The 8,213-nt window shown below is 41.4% G+C and overlaps 1 pseudogene; it reads left to right on the top strand.

Annotated features, from left to right (window-relative positions):
• The first annotated feature begins 3,453 nt into the window (after positions 1–3,453).
• Positions 3,454–7,027, top strand: LOC102481778 (mitochondrial pyruvate carrier 1 pseudogene; annotated as a pseudogene).
• The last annotated feature ends 1,186 nt before the right edge of the window (positions 7,028–8,213 follow it).

Below are 8,213 nucleotides of genomic sequence, written 5' to 3'. Positions count from 1 at the left end.
TAAGATGCAGTGTATCTAAGTATAGGTGGATATAAGGTAAGAGGCATTTTAAAGTTTAACTCTGTCTTCCCTTCCCTTCCAGGTGACTAGGTCAGTGCAGGGGAAACAGGGACACTAGAAAGTTAACATGAAAATGACATAGTAGGTAACTTGTGGAGAAATGCTGATCAGCTTGGCTTTTGAATGACAAGGTGGTATTGCTGTAACTACCACCTTTGCCCTTAAAGAGCTCCGCCTGCCTGGACATGGAATCCTCAGCTAGGACTGGGGACATGGACGTGGGCCAGGACCAGCATTGAAAGACGGGCCCATTGCCTGCTGCCCCTGGAGTATACGCTGGGTTTGCACAAGACCCCAGAATCAACTGGCACCTACCCGGTCCTGAACAGTATGTGTGGCCAACATCTGCGTCAGCTCTCTCCTTGGGCTGTCTTCACATGCATTCTCTTCGTGTAAGAGAAATGGCTGTCATCTAGCAAAGGACCACTCTACTAGGTCTACACCTGGAAGGTCACTGGATGAACATATCTTGGTGTAGTTACTAGCCTTCTAAATTTAATGCACCTAAGAATCACCTAGGGGAACCAGCAGATGGCATAATGGTTATGTCACTGGACTCCCACATAGTCAACCGCAGTTCAAGTCTCAGATCCAGCAGCTTAAGACTCACACCAGGTCCATGTGCATGCATGCCCAAAATCCCAAAATGAGAAGGGAGGACTGTGACATGGCCATCCCCCCGAAGGGTGATTTCTCACTTTCTGTCTCTCTGTATCTCCAGTGAGTGTGTGTGCCCTATAGCAAAAATATCTCTCTCCAAAAAAATAAATAAATAAATAAAAAAGGAACCTAGGTGTTTTTTTTTAAATGCAGGTTCTAGGACCCATGTCCAAGAGATTATACTTCAGTGCATTTGGGATGGGGCTCAGGAATCTGCACTGAATAAGCATTCTTGGTGATTCTGCTGAGGTCTGTCCCCATATCACCTAACCTGAGCACTGCTAAAGGGAACCTGGAAACACCATTAATCTATGCCAGAACCAAACTCAAAAACATTTATCAAGAAGCACTTGAGTGCACAGCCCTGCATTTATGCACAAATCCTTTGGCCCTCTTTTCTTAGGGCATAAGCTTACATAAAGTCATACTGGGAGACACCTAAGATCTTCTGTGTGTGTTTCTGGCAGGGACAGAATTTTCTCCTTAGGGACAGGTGCAGCAACAGTGATTTCATAATATTACTCCACCCTGGCATGTACTATTAGTCATAAACATCGAGCCAATTCCAGGATTAAGTGGTTTGATAAAGATCCTGAGCAGATAGACACCTTCAATTTTTCCTTTCTCCCTCCACAGGGCAAAAATGCATCTCAACTGACAGACCAGACTACTAAACAAAGATTTGAATAAACCCTGAGCTCGTGCAAGTTTCTCTGCATTGCTCTGAGAGTACCCAAAAGCCACTGGGGTTGTTGAGACCACTGGTTCCTTTTTCTTGTGAAGAAAGAAGAGGAAAATGTTGCCATACTCACTTTGCAGTGAGAAAAGCTGTGGGTTGTTGAAGCATGTACTGTTGAAAAATGTTTGACATCCTGTTGTTTCTACAACTTCCTGGACTATGCTTCCACTCCTCATCCTTAGTGTCCTGACACCCAGAGGGGTGCCCTGAGGCAAGCATGATCTCTGACTTGTAGGCTTTAACAACTCTACTTTAGTCCCAGCCAAGTCTCAGCACATCTGAGACTTATCATCTCAGAATTATTTATTTATTTAGCTGCACTTGTTGTTATTATTTTTTTAATTTGAGAAGAGAGAGACAGAAAGAGAGAGAGAAAGGGAAAGCGAGAAAGCAAGCCACCAGGTCTGGGACCAAACCAGATCAGCCATGTGGGAATCCAGAGCCTTTAACCACCATGCCACCTGCCAGCCCTCAGAATTATTTTTTCATCTGCCTTGCCTTGGCTAAAATTTTTGTTATATTTTGCAGTAGAAATTTTCCTTGCAATTTCAGGAATTTTTTATGGCCAGACAAGTCAGGAATGTCCAGGAAACTCCAAGCGCTAGAATGCCATGCGCCGACTATGTAGCACGTGGGTGACTAACAGCTGTACGCTCATATGTACATGATGCTTTTTTAAAAAAAAATAGCCACTTATTTACTTACTAACTTATTGACACCACACTAATGTCCTCAGCCAGCCACAGATCACGGGCAAGTTCGTGCAGGTAGTAAGGGAGGTCTCAAGAACTGTGAACTGATCTGGGATTGCCTGAGAAAGCATCAGGATTTTTATAACGACAACACCTTCTGGCTCCTGGGCATTAGACTTTTAAAAAATAGCCATCAGCTTCAGGATAATTATGAAAGATTTCATACATACACCTATCTTTGAAGTCTATATTTAAATAGAAAAAAATCTATAGAAATTTTAAGGTCAATGGGGGTCAACTAGACCTGAGATACATCTTTTTTGCTAAGTTTTCAACGCATCTAACATATTTTAACCCACCACTGCTTTCCCCATATTACAAAACTACGTTCTTCATTGTGCTGAAACTTCTTGCTAACTTAGGTAAAGGCAAAGATGTGTCCTGGAGGAGTATGGAGAGAAGTTAGACACTTACGGTTTAACAAAATCAGAACAAGTTTTTGAATCAAGGAAATATGGCTTTCCATGTAAAAAGATGAGATGATCACCTGACCGATGTGATTTGTAGATGCTATAAACAAACTTACCCCCCAAAATGTGTTTGCTCACCTCATGCATAAAATTTCACCATTATATTTTTTCATTTCAAAGCACTTACTCCAGACAGAATGCAAATATTCGTGAGATTTGTCATTTGTGCTGTTTTTGTGAAAGATTTGTGGGTTCTTTCCTGTAAGTCACTTCTAAGAGAAGAGACAAGGAAAGTAGGTGAGATTGGGGAAGGAATACCAACCTGAGAGCCTCACAAGTTTGGCTTCGGCAATCCCTAAGTCCACACAACCTGGCTATAAGTCTAATATTTAATGCCCTTACCAACAGAACAGCCAGATATATTAGGTTGCCATATTTTTCTATGCGTCATGACTATTCCACAACCCACTATGATAGAGACACTGTTCTTGAGGCCAAGGTAAGGACAGACATATACCACTTTCTTCTACGTGCCTTGCTCTGTCTAGACTTCCTTGACAAGATTCCTGAAACATGCTGCGTTTTCCCGCTTTCTCTCTGATTATTAGGTGCTGGCAGTGGGAGAGGGGAGAGACACTTTATAATGTAATACTAAGCATATAGACCCACACTTACACAGTTGATTTATGTAATCATATCATATGTAATAGTCATCAAAGAAAAAAAAATAGACTTCATTAAAATTAGAAACTTCTCATCGAAAGAACACTCATCATGAAAGTTAAAAAAGGCAAGCAGAAACTGGGGACTTCCCATCATGGCCATCAGTGACATGAAGAAGTCTCCAGAGATTATCAGTGGGCGGATGGCATTTGCCCTCTGTTGCCCTCTGTTGCTGTTCTTTGAGATGGGTCTACGATGTGCAACCTCGAAACTGACTTCTGTTTGCCTGTGATGTGACCAAAGAGGTGGCCCAGTTCATTCACAGAGGACGGCTGGCTCATCATGCATGAGATGACTAAAAAGGCATCTGTGTAGCCATGGGAAACACAGGCCAAGTCTTGGAAGGGACAGCATTGCCAGCTACTGCTGCAGAGTCGCAGATCCCACCACACATGTAGTCGTGCTAAGGAGCTGTGCTGAGCATGCTTACTAATCGGGTTTTTTTTATAGAGATGGTGAGAGGCCCCAGCTGGCTCGCTGCTCCACCTGCCTGTACTGAGCAGTTTGTACCCTCTCTGGAGGGCAGCTCAAACATGAAATCAGTGTAAAGACTTCCAAAAATGACTCCATCTGTAGTAATCCATACCTCTCCACTGGAACTCACTAAATGGAAACCTGAAAAGAACCAAGTTTGGAAGTAATGGCAGAATCCTCGGGATTCCCATTTTCTTTAATGATCACAAGACCACCCACAGCTGGCCACCCACACACCTAAAATCTATTTCCAATGTGGGAAAAAGTGATCTGTGTACTTCCATGCAGTATGTATATCAAAATGTTGTGACTTAATGCAATAAATGATTTAAATATCTATTACATGAGTACGAAACAAAAAAGTCTGTTAAGAGAATGAAAACACAAATTAGACTTACAGAAAATAGTTTCAATCATATATCCGGTAAATAACATGCATCTAGGGAGTCCAGCAGGTGACATGAGGATTAGGGTGCTGGTCTCCCACATGGCCCACTATAGTTCGAGTCCTGGACCTGGCAGCTTGAAAATCATGCCGGATGTGTGTCTGTGTGTGTACCAAAATCCCAGGAGGAGAATGGAGGAGAAGGGACTGCACCATAGCCATCTCCCCCGGGGAGTGATTTCTCACCCTTCCTCTCTCTTATTCTCTCTGTCTCTGTTTCTCTCTTTCTCTCTCACATGTGCACAAGTGCCCACACATTATGACAAAAAATCTTAAAAAAAAAAAAAGTGTGTATCCAGAATATGAAAAGAACTCTGAAAATTTGGTAGTAAGAGAACAAACAATCCTATAACTACCACCAAACAATCCTATAACTACCGCCAGTTTAAATAGATCTGACACCAAAGAAGATATATGGTTGACAAAAAAAAAAAAAAAAACAACCCATAATAAACTAAACTAGTCATTAAGGTAATGTGAATTTAACCACATTGAGGTGTCACTATATACCTATTAAAATCATTACAATTAAAGACTATGTCAAGTGTTTGCAAAGATGTAGAGAAACTGAAACTCTCATGCACTACAGATGGGAAGGCAAAATGGTATAACCACTTTGGAAAAAAGTTTGAAAATTTCCTTAAAATATAATCATACACCTACCATTTAAGCCAGCCATTCCAGTCCTCGGAATTTAGCCAAGAGAAATAAAATCACATTGAGAGACTTGATCATGAATGTTTAGTAGCCAAAAACTGAAAACAACCCAAATGTCCATCAGGAGATGAAAGATACATTGTGGTATATCCATTCAACAATGTAAAGGAATGAACTATCAACACATGCAACATCACAGGCGACCCTCAAAATAATTACGTCAAGTAAAAGAAGTCTGTACAAGGGGCTAGCCAGTGGCATAGTGATTAAGGCAGCTGAATCCCACATGGCTCACTGTACAATTTGAGTCCTAGACCAGGCTGCTAGAAAAACACTGAACGGGGGACCAGCAGTTAGCGTAATGGCTATGTTGCTGGACTCCCACATAGTCAACCGCGGTTCGAGTCCCGGACCTGGTGGCTTAAACAAACACTGGGCGCGTGCGCGTGCGCGCCCAAGATCCCGAGAGGAGAATGAAAGAGAAGGGATAGCGGCGTGGCCATCCCCCCTGGGGGGTGATTTCTCGCTTTCTGTCTCTCTGTCTCTCTCTGTCTGTCTGGCGAGCGCATGCACTCTATAGCAAAAACCTCTCCAAAAAAAAAAAAAAAAAAAAAAACACTGAATGGGCATGTGCAAATAACGCATGTCCAAAATCCCAAGAAGATAGAGGAGGAGGGATTGCAATGTGGCCAACCCTCTATGGGTGCTTTACTATCTCTCTGTCTCTCTCTCTCTGTCTCTTCAGTAAGTGTGCGCCCCTAGGGCAAACTGAAGAAACAAAAGAGGGGAAATAGTATATGATTCCATTTTTTTTAATTAAGCAAAAATTTTATTTCCAGGCTCTTTAAAGATTATTACAAACCCAAAGTATCTTTAAAATGTCCCAAATTAAGGCACATCCTCAAAGTAAAATACTTGTGACATGAAGAATTCTGTTAGGTTCTAATATTTTCACGTTCTTTTGTTTAAACCATCTGCAACGTTTAGTAGGTCACATTTTAAACATTTTTAAAGACATGAAATAATGTGGTATTTCTTTTTAAAGTACCAGAACAACTGCAAAGTAAACGAACTTAAGACGACAATAATCAAATCTGTTTCATATACAGGATGGGGCAACTCAAAACATAAAAATGATCTTTCTAAACAAATTTGCTAAGGAACAGCTCTCATCTTTAGTGTTAAAAATAAAACAATCTTCTCATTTAAAAAAAAAAAAGACAGCATTTGATTAATAAAGCCTATTGTTTCCCCCCAGCTTTTATTTTCTGGTCTTTACTTAGAAAGTATAAATTCATAAGAGGGAACCAGCAGTTGGCGTAATGACTATGTCACTGGACTCCCACGTAGTCGACTGCGGTTCGAGTCCCGGACCTGGTGGCTTAAAACTCACACCGGGCGCGTGTGCGTGCGTGCCCAAGATCCTGAGAGGAGAATGGAGGAGAAGGGATTGCAGCGTGACCATTCCCCTTGGGGGGTGATTTCTTGCTTTCTGTCTCTACGTCTCTGTCTGTCGGGTGAGCGCACACACCCTATAGCGAGAAAAACAAAGAAAAAAAAAACTCTCCAGAAAGTATAAATTCATAAGAAAAGAACAAATTTTGTTATGCTATAGAAGTCTGTGTCTGAAACAAGAAATTATAAATATTCTATTTGTTTTAATAAACAAAAATGTCTTCCTTCCCAAAATGTAAACATCCAGTAAATAAAACACACATGGTAGTCCAGGTATAGAAAAACACCAGCAATTCACTTATGAAAGAGGTGCATCCTGGTATATTTGGTAGTAAAGTATTTGTCCTAAATACAAAGCACTTTGCCAAAGAACCAGGATATTATAGATTTTTTTTAATCATATGAAAATTTATTACTCCTGTGTTTTCACCATCAAAATTTATGATCTTGGTCTTTCCTTCTCGCCTTTGTATAGAGCCAAGAGAGAGATATTGGCTACTTTGACAGCCTTAAATTGGACTCCAAGAATGTCACCAACAGCATGACCTTTTCAACCAAATCCAGCAACCAAAACTTCATCGTTTTCCTCAATAAAGTTCAAGCAACCATCGTTGGGTACAAAGGCTGTGATCTTCCTGCCATTCTTGATTAGCTGGACCCTGATCTTTCTAGTAGGGGAAAGGGTGCTGTCTGGGGAACTGAAAATTGTGGCATGGTAGGTGCTGTGTAGTCTGAGAAGTCCCCACTGATTCTCACATATGTGAACCAACATCTCTGCTCTCCCGTATTTCTTCTCTTTCTCTTTCCTACCAAAAGCAGGAATAGATTACTGTGTAGATCAGATTTCTACGAACACCTTACCAAGTCTCTGCTCTCGATCAAAACTCTTTCCAAAACCGTGACCCTTGCAATTACTTGTGAACAAAATAAATACCAAAATTAATAGCAGAGTGATGGCTACCCAACAACCTAAATGTCAAGAGCCCACCATTAAAGAGCTGGTAGAGCATTCCAGTAACAGGAAACAGTGCAAAGTCTAGAGGCAGGAACAAGTTGAAGACCGCCGTGAGCACTGTGAGCAGAGGAGAGGCCCCAGGGGTCAGACCAAGCGCAGTGTTAGAGGGCTCTGAAAAGAGCATCAGTGTCCTAGCTGCGTTATAGAGAACGGACCAGAGGGGCTGAGAGAGATGCAGGGAGGCCAGGTAGTTGCAGAAGTTCAGGCAAAAGAAGAAGGGATTTAGATGAAGGTGGTAGCAGTGGTAGAGAAGGAGAAAAGAGGTTACTCTTGCTTTACTGCGTAGTTGTGACTTTAGCTTGAGGCTGCCTGATTTTGTCCACTGATGGCATTTTAGTTTAAAAGTACTTTTCAGCTGTTGGTTATAAAGAGTAAAGGTAAAAGATTAATTATATCAACTCTGAGACTAGCTTTTATCACATTCTTTCAATATTTTCAGTTGTATCTAGTACTTGTGAGTGTGAGGTTATTTTTGTTTTTGAAATATCCCCTAAAGGGACATTGAGAGCCATGTCTGAAAATGGATGCCCAAGCTTTAGTGTAATTGTTCCTCTATAGAGCAGTATTTTGAATCAAATGAGACGAGTAACTATTTCTGTGAGCTCTTAATGCTAGAGAAAATAAGAACTCTAAAATCCTAACATACAGGCTTTTTTTTTTTTTTTTTTTTGAAAGAGAAAGATTTTTGCAGTAGGATGTGTGCTCTTGCTAGAGAGACCAAAGGCTAGAAATTACCCCACCCCACCCCCCACCCCACCCCCCGGAGAGATGGCCGCCCGCAATCCCTTCTCCTCCATTCTCCTCAGGATTTGGCGCATGCACC

The sequence above is a fragment of the Tupaia chinensis genome, unplaced genomic scaffold (genome assembly GCF_000334495.1).
Source record: "Tupaia chinensis unplaced genomic scaffold, TupChi_1.0 Scaffold139927_1, whole genome shotgun sequence".
Taxonomy (NCBI): Eukaryota; Metazoa; Chordata; class Mammalia; order Scandentia; family Tupaiidae; genus Tupaia; species Tupaia belangeri.
This window is presented reverse-complemented; position numbering and strand designations above follow the sequence as displayed.